Source organism: Dermacentor andersoni, chromosome 9, assembly GCF_023375885.2.
Source record: "Dermacentor andersoni chromosome 9, qqDerAnde1_hic_scaffold, whole genome shotgun sequence".
In the NCBI taxonomy this organism is placed as follows: Eukaryota; Metazoa; Arthropoda; class Arachnida; order Ixodida; family Ixodidae; genus Dermacentor; species Dermacentor andersoni.
In genome coordinates, this window is record NC_092822.1 from 122,550,837 (window position 1) to 122,570,525 (window position 19,689).

Below are 19,689 nucleotides of genomic sequence, written 5' to 3' on the forward strand. Positions count from 1 at the left end.
AGCGGTGGTGTGGGCAATTGGTAAATTCCGACCCTACTTGTACGGTAGTCCCTTTAAGGCTGTCAGCGATCACCGCGCCCTGTGCTGGCTTGCCAACCTCAGATCCTTCAGGCGGACTAGCCCGTTGGAGCCTGCGCTTACAAGAGTACGACATAACAGTTGTCTACCGATCTGAAAGGAAGCACAGTGACGCTGACTGTTTGTCACGTGCACCACTCCCTACGACGTCATCGGACCCTGACCATGACTTGCCATTTGTCGGCGTTATTGACGCCATAAAGATGGCTGAGCACCAGTGCGCTGACCCTGAGCTGCTGCCGCTGATCGAGCACCTTCAAGGAGTCGAAGGTGTTTTACCCCGCTCGCTCGTGCGCGGCTTATCATCGTACTGCTTGCAGAACAGCATCCTTTACAGGAAAAACTGCGGAAGCGGTCCCAATACGTACCTCCTTGTCGTGCCGTCGGCGCTGCGCCGAGACATTTTGCTAGCCTGCCATGATGAGCCATGCGCGGGACACCTGGGATTCGCTAAAACATTAGCAAGGATACGCCAGAAGTATTACTGGCCCCAGCTTTATTCTTCTGTGAAACGGTACGTGAAGACCTGCCGCGATTGTCAGCGCCGCAAGAAACCGCCAGTTAAACCGGCTGGCTTGCTCCACCCTGTGGACCCTCCTCAAGCACCGTTCCAACAAATAGGAATGGATCTACTTGGGCCATTCCCAGTGACCTCTTCGCGCAACAAATGGATAGTCGTCGCTACCGACTACTTAACTCGATACGCCGAAACCGAAGCTATTCCGCAGGCAAACTCGTATGAAGTGGCCACGTTCTTTGTACGCCACATCGTCCTACGACATGGTGCACCGTCTGTTGTGATCACCGACCGTGGTACAGCATTTACAGCCGAACTTATGCAGGACGTTCTCCAGCTGACGCATTGCTCTCACCGTAAGAGCACTGCGTTTCACCCTCAAACCGATGGATTAACGGAACGTCTGAATAGAAAGCTGGCTGATATGCTCTGCATGTATATGGACGTAGAGCACAAGACGTGGGACGAGATTTTACCCTATGTAACCTTCGTGTATAACACTGCTGTACAGGAGACTACGCAGTATACGCCGTTCGAGCTTGTATACGGGCGCCACGTCACGTCCACACTTGACGCCATGCTACCTCTGGCTGATAATAACCCGACCAGCGAATACGTAGAAGAGTTCGTACAAAGAGCTGAAGAAGCCCGCCAGCTTGCTCGGCATCGTATCCGGAGCCAACAGTATGCCGACACCCTTCGCTACAACCAGGGTCGACGCGACGTCCATTACAATACCGGCGCCTTCGTGTGGGTCTGGACGCCCATCCGTCGCCGTGGACTCTCGGAAAAGTTGCTCCGCCGGTATTTTGGTCCCTACAAGGTTACACGCCGCCTCAGTGGCGTGACCTACGAAGTCGTCCCTTGCAGTTCTGACCCCGGTTCACCCCATCGTCGTCCTCGCGCTGAAGTTGTTCATGTAGTGCGCATGAAACCCTACTATGCGCGTACGTGAACGCCGAGATGCACCTGAGGAGCTCCATTTGTTGTCGTCGCTGAAAGAACTTTTTCACGCGACCGAGACGGTCGCTTTTCTCATGGGGGGCATTTGACACAATGATGTGGGGCTCCCGCACCGCGGGATGGCGCGCGCGACGGCTGGCGCCATGGAAGACGACGAAGCGCGTAAGCTTCACGCTTTCTTCTGGCCCGCCATTAAAGAGAAGCGTACATTTTGTAAAACTCGTCTTCAATCTACGTTACAATATTGTGTATGTGCATCGTGTTTACAGTGGAAATTGAAAACAACGATGAAGTGAGAAAATACGGATGAGGCAGCCGCCGCTGGTGCGTCTAATGCGCGTGTCCTCCTAATGTCAAGATTTGCAGAAATAAAACGAAAGTATGAATTAAAAGCCGTGCAAGTCCGCGCCAACCATGATGCAGTAAACTATTAGCCGTAGCAAAATTTCAAGTGAAAAGGTCGAGGAAAGTCAAAAGAAACTTCAAATGATGGGGGTGAGAAAGCTCTAGTAGTGGCACTTAAATTTGGGTGTGGGGTGAGGGGCTTCGGCATCGCCCGGGGGGAGGGTCTCAGCCCCCCCCCCCCTCGGTATACCTCGGAGGGGGCTCGGACCCCGGAGACTCCCCGTAGTCGGCGCCTACGATGTCAGCATTTTTGTTTCGGCTGAAGAGAGTATAACACTGCAAGAAAGAATGAACCAGATTCTTCCGAAACTAACACAGCGGTCATATTTTAATAATTTAAGCATGAATAAAAAGTAAGACACAGCCGGTATTATTTTAGACCGACAAACAATCCAATAAAGGATAATTTACATCTTACGTGTGGTGATACTGATGTTGAGCTGGTAAATCATATAAAAAATCTGGGACTTACGTATTCAAGCAATATGCTTTGGAACGAACATATCGACAGTGTGCTGAACCAGTTATCGCGCGTTCTGGGTTTGACATAAAGCTGTAAAACAGTGTTGCCATTTAAAGTAAAGATATTACTTCATAAATCACTTTTTTATTCGCTACTCACCTACTGTCTTTCGGTATGGGGCTACAGTTCTACTAGCTTGCAAAAATTATACCTGATGCAAAAGAAATACAACAGAATACATTTTTAACTTACCGTATGGTGCCCGCGCGGGTGAATTGTTTCAGCATGCTGGAATTTTACCTGTCCATAACGTCTACCGATCTAAATTAGCTGTAGCAACCAGGCGTGTACCAAAGGAAATCGACATTTTCTACATGACTTTTCTTATCTACAGCAAAACGTTACATCGTTTATTGAACATATAAAGAAACGTGAAAAGTGATAACTTTGAAAACAAATTATACTAAAGATAAATTATCCTACATAATGCCTACACTACTTAATAAATATGTGAAAGCTGGTGTAGATTTCCTGCGGTGTACACCGATCAAATTTCGAAAGATGCATATGTTAGACTTTTAAATTACATTGGCTCTCTGTTCACTTTTATACTTGTTCTTGTGTTTTGTCTGTTTATGACACTAAGATGTCCCCTGTATCTTTTTAACAGATCAGATGTATGTTGCATGTTATTGTAATTACCGCTCCTGACTGTTTTTCTACAAAGGTTGCTGTAGGCCTTTGTCCAGCTGCCTCTACGAAGAGTAGCTTTTACCTAGAGCTTCCTTCATGAGTGTGACGATGAAAAAAACACATTCTTGTTATTATTATTATTATTATTATTATTATTATTATTATTATTATTATTATTATTATTATTATTATTATTATTTGTAGGACTCGAAATTGTCGACGTGCGTGGTCTATCTGTCGCATGGATCGCAAGCACTGCTCCATATGACGTCATCAACCCACCTGGCACCTGACACTTGCACGTGCTGAGCTGGCACCGATCAGCGACGGTCCAGCGCCGGCCAATCAAAGGATTACACGAAGAACTGGAAACTGTAAAACCGAGCGTTCCCCCAACGATCGGCTGCAGTCCGGCGGAGCGTGTGAGCCTGTCATAATCGCTTTGTTCCTCTTGTTAGGTAAGAACAGTTGCCTTTCCATCTCGGTTGTTTTCACCTTTCTCCGCCGGACTGACTCATAGAGCTCGTGAAAGTATCTGGTTTTCTTTTATCATGGTATTTGAAGAGTGCATTGCTTACCACAGTGCGTTACCCGATGATGGTTGTTTTATGTCATGTGCTGAATGTAAACATGGCTACCATTTGGGTCAAGCTCGTCCAGGCATAGCGCCTAGTACTTTTGCGACTAAGAGTCAAGCTAAGCGAGAAACTTGGGTATGCAGAACCTGTCGGGCTGGCAGGCAGTGAGACGCTTCAGCATCGCAGATAGAGCGTGGCCAGACAGGGAACGCCAGTTCTGCAGAGCCATCCTTGGCTTCTGAGCTCAGGGAAATAAAAGACAGTATTGCTTCATTGTTAACTCTGCATGCAAAAGTGGATTCCCTGCTTCTGCTGAAAACTGAGTTTACTAAGCTTTGCATGAGTCTCATTTGTGTCGACACAGTATGATTCAGTACTGGAGGATATGAAAGCTAACAAAGAGCGCGAAAAAGCCCAGGAAGAGGAAATTGTGCGCTTGAATGAAGTAGCCAAGGCCCAGGCGTTACAGCTTGAGCTTCTGCAGGATGTACAGAATGAGAACGAACAGTACAATAGGAAGAATAACTTAGAAATTGAAGGCCTCCCACTGGAGCAAAATGAAAACCTAAGGCATGTTTTATCAGAGGTAGCCATTAAGCTAGAGCTAGCAAACTTTTCTAGCACTGATGTAGAGGTGATGCACCGCGTGCCTAGTAAACGTAAAATAATCCCGAAAGTCACGATACGCTTCACTTCTGTAGCAGCGAGAGAAGCTTGGTTTGATTCACGAGGAAAGCTGCGGTGATTACACCACAGCGGTTCTCTACCCAAATTGTTTTTCAGCGATAACTTGACAAAGGCAAATCGTAGTTTGTTTTGGCGTGCAAGAAACGTGTCTAAGAAGAACGGGTACAAGTTTGCCCGGGTAAAAGGCGGTAAGATTTTTGTAAAGGACGAAGGTGCACCTTTGATCCGAGTAATCAGGCCAGCTGATATTGCTAGGATTGTATAAGCAGCATGGCGTCTAGTTTCTGTGTGGTTCCGGATTTTAGAAGTTTCCCGAATACGATTGGCCTGAAGTCACAACATAATTTTACTTTCGTCAGCGTAAACATAAGAAGCATCCGAAAGTACTGGAATGAATTTAAAGAGATAGCGGAAGCGGCTAGCAATTACGTTGACGCTTTTGTTCTCACTAAGATAAATATACCACAAGTCGGCGCCGATATGTTTACGCTGTCTTGTTATCGTTCACATTTCGTGACCCGGCCACGAGGGCGTGGAGGTGGTTTAGCGATCTTTGTTCGCGACACGTATGTTACGTTTGGAGTAGATATCACGTTCGTTCATGAGGAATGCCTGGCCATAAAAATAAATCTTTCAAATGCAGATTTAATCCTCCTTTCGATATATCGTCCACCATGTAACAGTGTGAGGCGATTCTTGGCCGAGCTCGATGAAATACTGGGCAAATGGGGTTCAGCTGCGCAGTTATGCTTAGCTGGTGATTTGAACATAAATACGCTATGCGTCACGTCAACTACTGTTTCCGATTACTTATCCATTGTGTCTTCTTATGGTTTGGAATCCATCATAAATCATCCGTCTAGAGAAGAGTGCTTAAATAACCGAGTAGTAGCGTCCGGCATAGACCACATTGTGGTACGCGCATCTGACTATTCCTTGGCTGCTTGCATCATAAGTCAGAGGTTAGCCGACCACTATTTTGTGGCCTGTCGCCTTTCGAAGGCTTCTCTAGCTGTAGAACATCAATCGGTTGGGAACACAAAAAGAAATGAAATGAAAATTCAAATCACTAATACAAAAATTTTCGGCCAACACATCACTAATTTTGCCTGGTCTTTGCTGATTGATGGTAGTGCACCTGATATGGTATACGAAAAGTTATCGAATCAACTTAAACACTTTGAGCGCCTAAGTACATATACTTAAAAGGTGCAGAAATAATGTTAGCTGGCTTAATGCCGATATCATGCGTGTCATATCGTTTAGGGATTGGCTCTGGAAGCGCTGCAAACGTTCCCCTAAAAATGAGAAATTAAAAGCTGAATATAAAATGACAAGAAACAGGGTAGTCGGGCTTTTGCGATCAGCGAAAGGAATGTATTTTTTAAATAAATTCAACCAATCGCGCAAAAGTCCCGCGAAAACATGGTCTATAATAAATAGTCTTAGGCGAGTGAGTGACGTGCTTTCTAATCCCATTGACTCATTTCTATATGACAAAACAGTAGTAGTTAGCGCATTCAACCGTTTTTCCTCGCGTGCTTCTTGAAACGCTTTATCCCAACAGGAAAATCATTGTACGTTGAAGAAATCTGTGTCGGCGCCTGCGTTTATGCCTAGCTTATCAACGCCTGACCTGGATTCTTTTTAGTTTTCGGCAAAGTAAACCACCAGGAATAGATGGCACCATCAGTAGGCACTCTGCGAAGAAACTTCGATGTGCTTGCGAACATCTTGCTTTTTTTTTAATAATGGCTTTTTAGAAACTGCAGTAATTCCCGAGACTCCGAAAACGGCTATAGTTAAGCCACTATATAAGGGAGGCAGGAAAGGCTGAAAACTATAGACCAATCTCAATTTTGCCGATACTTTCCCAGATACTCGAAAAATTCCTGTACGAATGTATGACGTCTTTCTTAATGAAGTTTTTGATTTTATCGCCCAGGCAGTTTGGTTTCGTTGCGAATCGACGTACCACAGTTCTTCTAAAATAATTCTCAGATGAAGTATATTCTGCATTTGAAAACAACTTATTCACCTGTGCGCTATTTCTAGACATAGCAAAAGCTTTTGACACAGTGTAACATAACATTCTACTAGCGAAACTAACTTTAATGGGATTCAGAGGACCATTTCACAACGTACTGCGAAACTACATGTGTGGTAGGTCGCAGATAGTTATGGCCGACAAGGAAACCGTCAGTAGCAAGCAATGGCTTACAGCCGGTGTCCCCCATGGGTCAATTTTATCACCTCTTTTATTTAACATATTTGTAAACGCTCTTCCTCTAGTAACTTTAAAGGCACTATCTATCAGTATGCTGACGATACGCTAATATTAACAAAGCATATAAAGTATGAGAAGGCTGTGGGGGCCCTGCAAAATACTATACATAGTGTAATGCACTGGTGTGCGAAAATTGTATTAATGTGAATATCAGGAAGGCACGGTTTATATGTTTTAGAAATCCCTTAAAGACCACAGCAATAAACATTCCAGTATTCTTGCATGACCAGCACTGCGTTTCATGTACATGTACTCCTGTTCAGTATGTAGACTGTGCGAGATATCTCGGTTTATTTATTGATAGCAGCATGTCGTGGCAGCAGCATCTGACCTATCTGTGTGGCAAATTTAGGAGTGTCGCTCGGTTGCTTTTTAATATAAAAGGTTTCACGCCATTATCAGTATAGAAAACCATAGTGCATGCTCTCGCATACAGCATATTGCGATACGGAATCACTGTATTCGCTTTCTGCGCATTGCGATCGCAAACGAGAATTGACAGTTTATTAAAAAAATATATTGAAAAGTGTTGCTTATGGTCGCCGTTAGGTTTTCTTTCATTTCAGTCGTTATTTAAGCAAACTGTTGTTCTTCGTCATTCTTGGAACGACGAATTCAGATAGAAATATGTAGCGCCTCGACTTTGAAGGACAACATTCGTTTCTATGTTCGTCGCTCATCAACTAGGTATGTTCCTCGCTCATCAACTAGGCACGACGATGCGCTATGTGCCAAAAAATCTTTAATGATCTACCTGACGAATTTTTCTCGGCTCAGTCAAAAAAGGTTTTAAAGAAAATGTCATGTTCCATTTGAGTTTCCCGTTTTGTATGGGTATGTGCTTATTTGATTGTCTTAACCTGTATATCTATATAAGCATGCAAAAATGTTCACTGCGTTGGCATAACATGTTTTTATTTTTTTGTTTTTGTTCGATATAAGCATGAAAAAATGTTCACTAAGTTGGAATAACATGTATTTAAGTGTTGTTTTTGATTTATATAAGCGTGAAAATATGTTCACGCTACATTGCAATAACATGTATTTAATTTTCTTTTTAGTTGCACAATGTTTTGTCGGCACTAAGGTAACGCCTGTATATACATACGTTGACCTCATCGCTGTTGCCGGCGCTGCCGGGAATAGTCACACAAGCCATTTAGGCTTCTACAGGCCCGCCTACTATGTATTTGTTCTTGTGATGCATAAATAAGTATTATTATTATTATTATTATTATTATTATTATTATTATTATTATTATCTGTAGGGGGATGATGTGCGCCTTACGCGCCTGATGCGCAGTGTGCATAAAATAGCTGGTCGTATGAAATAAACGCTCGTTGGAAATCGGCACCCCTCCCTTCCCATTTCTTCCTTAGCGCTTTCAAATAAACGCTGTCAAGATGTACCAACTGGCCGAGATCGCGGTATTAAGGAAGCTTCGCTATTAAAGCAAACTCACCCAAGCCTCTCTACCTTAAGTAAGCTGGCAAAATCAAGGGCAAATTTTGCTATTTTTACATAATTTCAAGAACCGTGTGCTTCGTTGAAAGCACTCGCAAGCATTCTTTTTTTCTTCCTCGCGCAGCAGCTTTTTGTTGCTTCACCAGAGGCTAGCCCTCGACTTGGAACGCGACGACAGAATCGATGGGCGAGCGAATGGCCTCGCCCACTGGCGGACGAGCACGGGTGACGAACGGGCAGCGCCGTTTCGGGGCGCCCCCTTTCCGCCGACTCCGGCGGCAGAGCGAACCGTGAGAAACCGACGACGACGCGTCACCGCGCGCGGCGGTGGGCCCTGAATGAACCGGAGCCATTTACGCGGCGGGGCTCTGGCGAGCTGGTGGCCCACGGCAAGTGCACCACCGCGTCAAGTGTGCGCCCCTCACCCTCCGCTTCCTATCACCGGGAGGTCGAATGAAAAACGGGGCGAGGGAGGGGAGGGGCTGCTGCTGCTTGCCGACGCTGCCTCGGCAGCAGCCAACCTGCTGCTGCTACTACCGGTGGCGAGTGCCCGAGGCTTCGTCATTATCGGCAATCCTTGCACGACGGCGGCGCCGGTTTACGACGCCCATTCATGCGAGCAGGGGCGAGGAACAAAACGCGAAGGTGAGATTGAATCTAAAACGAGGCGCGGTCGGTCGGGAGAGCAGAAACACCGGGGCAGCGGTAGCAGGCGCCCGCTACTGCAATCAGAGATCGCGGACGGATACTGGGACGAGCGCTTCGTCTCGCGTGCTCCGGGCGGTGCTAAGCTTGCTCGAAGTAACGCAGGCACTACGACGAACGTACTTGATCCACGGTCACGCCCCGCTACACGAACACGTACCTTGACAGCACTACGGGATTTTTTTGTAGAAAGCAATCTAAGTAATCTAATTGGATTTGCAGATTTTTATGAACTGGATGTAAATTTAATGCTTGATGTCAAGACTACTTGTTAAAAGATGACATTCGTTCGCTAAGCGTTTAATGGAGTCACTATGTTGTACAGTGTGCATATGCGGGTGCATGTGTCACTTCCCCTGGTTTCATTCGTTTTTTTCTGTTGCTTCACTTTTTTTTTTTTTTTTGTAGACTAAGTGTGGCGTGTGTGTTTGTGGCATGGGTGCGAGTATTTATAAAGAAACGAGTAGCTACTATTTCTCAACTGTGTACTGGCACTCGCAGCGATGGCTTAGTGGCTATGGCGTTGGGCTGCTAATCACGAAGTCGCAAGGTCCGGCCACAGCGACCATACTTCAGTGGGGGCGAAATGCAGAAGCGCCCGTGTCCCTATGAGTTGGGGACACGTTAAAGATCCCCTTCTGGTTAAAATTAATCCCAAGGCCCCCACTACGGCGTGCCTCATAATCAGATCGTGGCTTTGGCACCTAAAACCCCATAATCTAACTTTAATTTTTTTTTTGTTCGTGCGCTTGTTCCGTTAATGTCTCTGTGTGCTTTTTCGTAGATTCTGCGCCAGTGGCCTACCTGCTCACCTGTGTGCACTTGTTGAACAACAACTGACACAGCATCTATCGTGGGACTGACGAGTAATTCCTTTCTACATTTCCGAGCAATTGTATTTCTTTATGAACGCATGGCGGCAACGAGACTGCGCGCGCACACATACGACCACTTCGAATTGTTGCGTACAAAAGGCGAGCTTGTTGAAAATGATTAACTTACAAAGTAGCAAATCAATTTGAAGCCAGGAGGACGAAGTTTAGGCAAATCCACATAGTGCTCGCTCTATCATTCTCGCCATGGTATAGTCGTCATACATGGAGTTCCTGTAGCCACTAGCGCCAGAATTCGCTCTAATATTTTTATTGGAAACACTACAATGCTAGAGCACGTGGAATGGCATTTGCAGAAATATGAACAAGAAACGGCCATCTATACGGCGGGAGAATGAAGACGAAAACGAAGGGAAAGGGTCACAAAAAAAGAAGAAGAAAGGGAAAGATGGAATGGCGTTGTTGCGGGTGTTGTCTTTGTTGTGAAATAAACAGAAGGGTAAGACGCACTGCTCTGAGCTTCGTTCTTGCGTATCATCCTTCATCGTCACATGACAGTGTGGCGTTTAAGTTGTCGACAGATATAGGTATTTTCGGCGATGCATGAAAAAGAGTTGTCATTTCTTTCGAGGTATCTGTCGACATATGAATTGATTTAATCGTCCAATATTTTCGGTGGTGGCGTTCAGTGTGGTTTGGACAACAGACCACTTCCGGAGCGATAGATTCTGGGACCATAGAACAGCACTCAGTCTACTGCGAGCAACAAGCGCGTTTTTTTTTAATATTTTCAGCGACGAGCAACCTCCTTTCTACGTTTTCTACATGGCCGACGCCAGCGAATTGTAACGCGGTGTGCGAAGAACATGTATGTATTTCGCAAATGTGCATAGTTCAATGTGCAGTATCATTGTCATCCACCCCTACGTAGAGTACCAGACCAGAGACAAAGCGTCTCCGGCCAGCCTTTCTTTTTTTTTCACATTGAAAATATTTTTTCTTCTCACCGCTCCTGAAGCCTGGCCAAGCTGCAGAGGCAGGTCATCCGCACCTGCAGCATTTCCCCCTCCCCAAGTGAGGGTAGCCAGCCGAGCACGTCCTTGGTTAACCTCCCTACCTTTCCTTCTTCGTTTCTCTCTCTGAAGCAGCACGCAGTTGAGTAAAGGTGCGTCCTCACTTGCGAAAATAAGCGAGCGCAAGGCGGCGCGCTTATTTCAGCAGCGCTTCTGGTGTCGTCTTCTCGTCTCGTGTCCCGTCTACGTTTTGCGCCCTTAGCACCAGGATGGAAAACCAACGAGCCCAAGCTGCTATTCTAGAGAATTCTTGCTGCGAAAGCACCTTTCGCGGCGCGCGTTTTTAAACACACCGTCTTCTGCGCGCCTGTTTCCGCAAGTGAGGACGTACCTTAAGAAATCACGAAGGAGGCGCTTAAATTTCAATTCGCTATGCTTACGTAGCCTCTGGCACTTTTGAAGTATACAGCAGTCCTCGTTTACGTGAGAAAGGGCGGAGGAGGAGTGCACTGTACAAGGACGCCGCGGTCACATCTGCTGTGTTTAGGTGAAGTATGTAGTGTACACACGAGCGCCGACAACTGGTCCCTACGGCGTCCGCTAAAAGCGTCTACTATGGCGTCCGCGATTCGCGTGGCCGACGCCGTTGTAGACGACGCGGTTGTCTCCACTATGTACGGAGCGGCGGAGGAAGAGGACATCGAGGCACCCTAGCAGCCACGGAAGAAAGACGCCCCTCCTCCCTCGCCTAACTCCCCTGCCTCACGCGCCACAGGAGAGAGCATGCACCTGGGCGGCGTTCCTCGCTCGCGCACGCGAGATTGACTGCGTTCGCCGACTCACCCTCACACACTTTCACTCATACGAAACCTCATGGCGACGGCAGAAATGTGTCTGTAGTGTCCATATAATTGCCCTTGCAATAAAAGCAGGCTGCTTTGGTGCAATGAAGGAGGTGGTCTGACATGTCCTGATGTGAATTCAGACGTTTAATGTGCTCCTATATTATATATACATGAAGTGGGCGTCCGTATCTGGAGCCAGTGTAAATAATGTAAAATAAACCCCTCTTCCTTCTTCGTGCTACCATACGTACTGATCAATGTGCCTATAGACGATCCCTGGCATAAACGCTACCTCCAGCCGCTACGCCTGCTAGTTGCAGTCCATCGATAACACCAGCACTCGCTTCAAGCTAACTACTTTTTATTGCGAAAGCAATACTGCTCGCACTTTCGGCCCATCGGTGGTCGTGGCGCCTCTTTACACAGCTGCGCGTCACGTGACCGTGTGACGTCACGCCAGACCGAGAGACGGGGCCCCAGCTCGCGGCATCGATGGCGGAGGCGAAGCCTGGCGCGCCGCTGCTGCGGCGCTACCGAGAGAGGGCGCTCGCTGGTGTGACGTTACACTAGGAGGATAAATGGCGCTACAGCTCGGCTCCTCGCAGTGGTCGGCGCGCTGCCTTGCGCTATGTCGGATGATGTATAGCCATAAGTTTAACAAAGGGCAACCATGTCCACACCATCAGCCGAACCAAGGCGCAGCCAAGGGTATTGCTTTCGCAATCTTCCAGGCTTAACCAAGCTAAGCCTTCAGCCAATCTTTTACTCTACCGCTCGATCCTTGGTTTAACCTAGATAGTGTATTCGTGACATTACATATAGTCATCGTCAAGGCCAACGGTTGACGCTTGTTAGAGTGATGAAATTCCACTGTCCCATGCGTGTCATCCTTCGTGTGGGGTTCGTGTCAAGCATTTGAGCAAGATATCCGTCGTCAGATGTTCCGCTCTGTCTTCATGCTGCGTACAGAATTCTGGGTCGACTTTCCAAGGAAGGTGAGCGACGTGATCATAGGGAGCAGCACTCCCTATCACCCTGCCGGATAAACAAACAAACCAGACTGTAAGAAAAAGATAACCCTTTGAAGCGCACCTTGGCCGCAGGCAACAATCGCCATCACTATATCACGTACGTTTCCTTTTGTGAACGCTAAGCGATCGTTAATTTCATGTATTGAACGGCATGCACGTATCAGCACCCCATAGGTCTTGACGGAAAGGTATAGTGCGCGCTCAGTGCTAAGGAAAGGAGATGTGTGCAGCATAGATAACCCATATTCTCTGGGGACAAGGTGTGCCTTAAAGTATGGGAACAGTTTATTTATTTATTTATTTATTTATTTATTTATTTATTTATTTATTTATTTATTTATTATATTCAACAAAGAACAACTGGAGCCGCTGTCGTTTTTATCCGCCGCGGTATATGCTATAGTGACTGTGGCATTGAGCTGCCGAGGTCAAGGTCGTGCGTTCCGGCTGCTGCACCCGTATTTCGATGGAAGCAGAATGTGAAAATCTAGTCTACATAGATTTACGTGCACGAGTTAAAAAATCCCAGGTGGTTGAAATTATCCCGGAGCACATACTACTACCGTCTGCCTAATAATCATAGCGTGTTTTGAGCGCGTAATACCCCAGGACATTTTTTTAAAGCAAAGCTTGCTTTGTCTCTTCTGCCGACTTTCTTGCAACACCACCAGATGGCGCTCGCTTCCACGCATCGCAGCCGGCGCTGCCAGGGCAGCATTTCACAGCTTGTGCGCACAGCACGTGCAGTGCTTGCTTTCCTATGCGACATAAATGCAGGTGCTGGGATGTGATAGCGTAAACGTTACAATCGACGATAGCCTGAAGAGGGCACTCGGAGCTGGCGTCTCAAGAGCGTGCTTGTCACATATGCATAAGGACTACGTAAAAACGTACCCGCGAAATGGCTCCAAGGCGTGCACTCAGCGTCGAGGACGCCCAGGCCCGAAAGAAGCGTCGCGCGGAACAGGAGCGCCTTCGGTACGTAGCGAAACGAGGTGCAGACCGCGAATGTATCTATACAATGCGTACGTACAATTTCATAATAATTAACTGAATTACGTAGAGCCGCATATTTCAATATTAAATGGTAACAGTTCTCTTACGATGCGATGTACAATGTGAGGCAATTTTAGTGCTCAACCCTCTCAGAGATTATGAGCAATGACGCACAACAACGCCTCAAGCAAACACGCCTCCCTGTGTGTTTTGTGGACTACGTGGACAAACAGCAGTGGTGCACGCAAGGAAGGTAGCGTTTGAACATCAACTCACCACTCTCTGATAGGACTAAACGTTGAGGAAATTACGCATTCCCCGCTAACATCTCCGCTAATTATCGTCAATCACACCACATAAAGCTTCGCTTATCGACTCCCACAGTGCGTGCAAGCCGCCATTTCCTTTTTTTTTTTTTAGCTTAGCTGTTAATTCGTATATAGTGCACATAGCGGCAAGACATTGCTTCAAAATGTTTCACAAGCAAGCTGGGAAGTGGACGATACAAGAACATTCGACCGCAAGCGTTGAACGCGCAACGGGCTTTCCGCTTATCTGCGAACCCGTCGCAACGCCGTTTGAAGCAGCGACCGGGCATCAAGAGCGCTCCTCTCAGTTCCGGTAGCGCACATCACGTGATAGTGAGCGACGACGCGTCGTGGCCTTCCAGGCCATTCCCACGCACCGTACGTGCCGATCTCCGATGGCTGCGTCCTCAGTGGAGAGGGTAATAATTTCTCACTAACCCGAGGACCGTACGCTCTAGGTCGATCATTTCAAGCACACTGTGATTCAAGAACAGAAAATGTTCTTGAATTTATTTATGACTTGCGATGTATCATGTATACAGGGCGTGTCCCAGCTAACTTTAGCCAGAGTTTGAAAATATGCGAACGCCACGTAGCGGGACAGAACCAAGCTAATGTTGTTTGCCGTCGCTTGGAGATACTAAAATTAATATTTTTTTGTTCTGCCTAATCATACCATTAGTCTTAATTACTTAATGAGCTTCTGAAATATTATAATTAGACGAAAAGTGACAATGAGAAAATTGTAGAACTGCAAGAAAAACTCCCCATACAGCTTTCTGTTGCTCAATGCATGCTACATAAAAGTGTTTCGTGAAAGAAGCCCCCGAATACACGCAAAGTGCCTCGAGCGGCCAGTCGCGCGTCAATTTTGCGTTCATTTGCGAGTTTCTTTCACGCTCTGAAAACGCTTTTCTGTAGCACGTATTGAGCAACAGAAAGCTATATCGGGAGTTTTTCATGTCGCTCTACAAATTTCTCATTGACACTTTTCGTCTAATTATGATATTTGAGAAGCAGATTAATTATTTAAGACTAATTATCTAATTAGGCGGAACGAAAAGAAATAATTTGTGTATCTCCAAGCGACGGCAAACATTACCTTGGTTCTGCCTAGCTGCGTGGCATTTGCATTTTTTTGAATTCTGGCTAAAGTTAGCCGGGGCGCCCTGTATATTGTAATATGCACCGTGCGTAATTCACCTAAACTTACACACACTGCGACTGCGTTCCAATTGTGGTTGTAATATATACAAGGATGTGTGGGCCTGCTTTGTAAATTGTATATGTGTTCTGATGAACAGCGTTCTTATTTAATGTTTCTCTGGACTATACACGTAAACGCGCTGCTACATTTAGTATGTGTTCTGATGCACAATGTTTTGATTTAAACCTTATAAAACTATGCATAAGTGCGGTCTCGCCTTTATTTACATTTTATTTTGTCTACATTTCTTTCTTGAGCCGGCTTACGTTTGGTGCGTTTTGCTTCGGCAAGGGAAAATGGGTGCTCGGCATCACCCGTGATGCCAGCAACTCCTACAGATACATATATTTTTTTACATAAAATATAAACACATATAATCTAATTAACGTGCAACGTCCAGCGCAACGCGCGACAGTAACCTGACACATAATACGTGTGGGATTTGAGCATCAGATTCACCCTAAACTGCGCTCATTATTTTTCTTCAGACCCGTTTCCACTGACTCACTTGAGACTATCGGCTCAGCCTGAAAAAAAGCCCAGGTCGGCATAAGAGGCCGATACTGACTGACACCCACCGGCCAATATTTTCGCAGGCAATGTACTCACTCGTGCACTCGCATTCGTGGGTGCACGTCCCTGCTCGCGACATTTTATACAGTGCTCAATCGCACTCGTACTTACCTCCACTGACCATTTAAGCAGCACCCACTCACTCAAGTCATTTGGCACTCGAACATAGTCACTCGCCTTCGCCACTCACATGCACCCGAAATATACCGTCACAGACTTTCGCTCGCACTCGCGTTAACCGCACTGCTGCTCATACTCACGTCCATGCACTAAAACTCACCGGCACTCGTTCACGCGTTCACTCGCTAACGCTCTGCCTAACGCGAGTTGAGCACGAGCCGGTGTACTCGCGAGTGAACATGCCGACCTACGCATAACAGTGAGCGCCTGGTGAGTGAGCCATCGAGAAATAGGCTCCCGTAAGCGCAGTGAGTATGGAGTGCCGCCTGCGGCTCTGCATAGTGTGAGACTTTGTGCGCACTCGCGCTGTGCGTTTCCGCCGTCTTTCCCCCTGTTTCATTTCCTTCCTCTCGTATGTACACCCCCTTTTTGCTGGTGTTGTGTAAGCAGCTGGGTCAGCGTGCTGCAACGATTCCTTTTGCTCGGCTCTGTTTCGCTCTTATCCCCCACCGCTTATACGACCGGCTGATCCTATAGGGGATAACACGGGCGGAGCATCGCTTGGGTGACCGTCGAAAACTGAAAGGAAGCGATTAGAGCGGAGTCATTATCCCTACCCTGGACGCACTAACTTATATTTCTTCCTCTCCCTGTGTCTTTCGAAAAGTAAATAAAATATGTAGATCTACGAGCAGCACCGTCAATAGAGCCAGTGAAACAGTCGATATTTTTTCTGTTTGTGAGCTCAATTTCTTGCGCCGATATATAGTAGTTCCAATATCAACGGCTGTTCCAAACTCCTTCGTTCTCTGCACTGTTTGTAGTTTAATGGGTTTCAATGTTTGCTCAAGGTTATGTGTGAACATTTCAATTAATATCCATTGCATAATCATTATCATCGCCAAACCTGTGATGAAATTTCGCATTGTTACGCGTTCAGTGTCCTTGAAATGTTGACGTGCACTTGTATGCAACTTTCTTGTAAGGCTTTATTGGCTAAGCAAGCTGTTGATTATGCTTTTAGTCTATATACGTTGCCAGGATGTGCTCTCCAAAAAATAAAACCTGAATTTAATTATGCCGAACACCAGCGCAAATTCAGCTTGCGACCGTCAGTGCACGGAAGTAAGCGCCCTGTCTTGTGTTCGCCCTTTCCAGCCCGACTCGCCGCATCGGCCAACCAAGGAGGCTCGACTGCCCTCGGGGCCACGGGACAAGTGGACCAGCGCGCGCACGCACGCAGGCACCCCAGAGCCGGCGGGCACGCTCCAGAGCTGGGCTGCCTGCACGGCCTTCGGGATTGTGCGTTGCACGGCGGCGAACCGCACACACGGAACGTCGCCGCTAGCCGGGGTTCCTTCATCGAGAGCTCACTCTCTCCACCGCGCGTGAACGGAAGAGGCGCGCGCGACCCCCGAGGCCAGAAAATGCGCAGCCTTTCCGCTTCTCTGGTTTCTTTTTATTCGTCGCCCCTGCGGGACATTTCGGAGCGCGAGGACAGCGCGACTGAGGCTTAACAAGGAGCTCCGTCTTTGCAGCCTGCTCAGAGCCAACAAAATCACTGTGACACATTTTCTCGGTTCCTAATCTCGACCGGTATCTTACAAACCAAAGGAACTACCTGCTTGATCAGGTGGCACGGATGCGTGCAGGTAGCCTCGACTAGTGAGGTGGGCCTTCACCGCAGGAATCGGGAAACGACGGCGAAACCGGGCATAGCGAGGATGAAAAAGAGTAGAAAAGATTGTATTCACTTCATTGGTACATGGTTGTGACTCTCATCTGAGTTTCGAGCGGTCTTACTAACACGTGGGCCAGCATGGCCATAAATAACCACTGGCGGTCCTGTCGTCGTCGCCGTCTTCCTCCGGAGCCTGTCTTTCCCTTTTGCCCATCATTGGTGTCAGCTCGGGAAAAAAAATTGGCTGAAGGCTTAGCTTGGTTAAGCCTGGAAGATTGCGAAAGCAATACCCTTGGCTGCGCCTTGGTTCGGCTAATGGTCTTATGTCACAAGCGGCCACACACAGAACACTCGTAACCAAAGGGATTGTTCGTAAAGCGTTTGCGGAATTCACGAGTAGCAGACACGAACTCTCCAACTCTTCTCTCATGTTCTTTACGTCGCTGGACCAAAATGTCACCGTCTGGTTCGTCCGTGATGAGAGACTTCTCCCGATTCTTATTCAAGCGCTCCTCCTTCTCTTGGGCTCTCTGCTTTCGTCTCGCCTCGTTGCGTTCTCCATTCTTGGCTGCATACTGCACTCTTCTTTTAGCAAGCCGCTCTACTCTCTGTTCCAGCGTTTCTTCAGCACGGCGCTTTCTTCTGTTGAAGTTGTAGTGTTCCATACTATCCATAGATTTAGCATCGTCACCATTTGAAGCATCCATGATAGTCTCTTCGGCATTAAAGCGGGGGCTACATGGGGCGTTTTTCTCCTGCGATTATCGCGCGCCAAAAAAAAAAAAAAAAACGCGCTGGCGGGACGCCGGCCAAGCTACATGAGGCGTACGAGCGGCGATCGAACGCCGCCGCAGTGTGGCCAGACAAGGCAAAAATGTTTTGGCTACCACTAAATAAACGAACAATGCTTATATGTTGTTTGCTTGTGTTATAATTAATAAATTATGCAATAAATAGCCCCCTAATATGTCTATACACATTACCAGGCATGTTTAGTATTGTATCAATATTTTTGTGGATGTTCAGCGGAGAGAGTTGGCCGGAAATGTTTCGTCTGGCAACCTTGTACGACTGAAACGGGAGTGCGGATTGCGCAGAGTTTCTATCTGAGCTTCGTTCTGTACATTGCTTGTGGCTCTCGTTGCTGAAAACTAATTTTAACAAGAGTTTTCATTTACTTCGCGCGGACGGCAAGCAGGAAGTGACTCCGACAGGCACTTCCGGTAGCGTCAGACGCGTGCGCGCCGCGTCAAAATCTAGCCGGTCCTGATCGGCGGCGGCGGGCGTTTTTCTCGACGCCGGGCGTCAAATCGGCGCCGTGAGGCGAAAATCGCCTCAAAAACGCTCCATGTATTCCGGGCTTAAGAGCGCCCATGAAACTTGTCTCCGAACTACTGGTTGTCTCCATAGTTTCGCTACCGTTAACACCACTCATTAAACTTGGCCCTGAACTTGTACATGCACTCGCATCAAGCGATGTTGATCGGCGTGCTCGCCACGCTGCTGCATATGCACGTTGTTTAGCTCGCCATTCTTCTGGTTCTTCTTCTGTTTCTTCAGCACGGCGCCGTCGCTTGGCCGCAGCAGATCGTTCCAGCCTCGCCTTGTACACATCATCCAACATACCGCAAGGCAGCGCGCCGACCACTGCGAGGAGCCGAGCTGTAGCGCCATTTATCCTCCTAGCGTGACGTCACACCAGCCAGCGCCCTCTCTCGGTAGCGCCGCAGCAGCGGCGCGCAAGGCTTCACCTCCGCCAACGATGCCGCGAGCTGGGGCCCCGTCTCTCGGTCTGGCATGACGTCACATGGTCACGTGACGCGCAGCTGCGTAAGGAGGCGCCACGACCACCGATGGGACGAAAGTGCGAGCAGTATTGCTTTCGCAATAAAAGGGGTGACGTCGTCTTGACGTTTAGTTTCTGCTTCTATCAGGTTGTGTCAGCTCGTGGATAACGAGGTGGCGTCAATTCGGAGGAGAATGCAATTATGTTGACGATGGGAAGCCCGCTTGAATGCTTCTTGTTGTATCTGTGCAACGTTTATCAAGCGTATTATCTCTTGTCACTGTGCGCCGCGTATCTGATGCACGCGGTCATTGTTCACATGTGCCATTGCATCGCTAGCCAATTGCATGCCTCGGCTGCACCCATGCTCCCTTTATAAGGCGAAGCCACTGAATTGTTGCTGTCTGTTATGTTCGTGTTGCTATCCGAATAAATTCTTGACTTCACGGCGTCTC

General features: G+C 47.4%; 1 long non-coding RNA gene across 1 annotated transcript; it reads left to right on the plus strand.

Moving 5' to 3' along the window:
* Positions 1-7,386: 7,386 nt before the first annotated feature.
* Positions 7,387-19,359, plus strand: LOC140213129 (uncharacterized). Its single transcript, XR_011890096.1, has 2 exons — positions 7,387-8,781; positions 19,009-19,359. It is a non-coding gene; the product is annotated as an uncharacterized lncRNA (long non-coding RNA).
* The last annotated feature ends 330 nt before the right edge of the window (positions 19,360-19,689 follow it).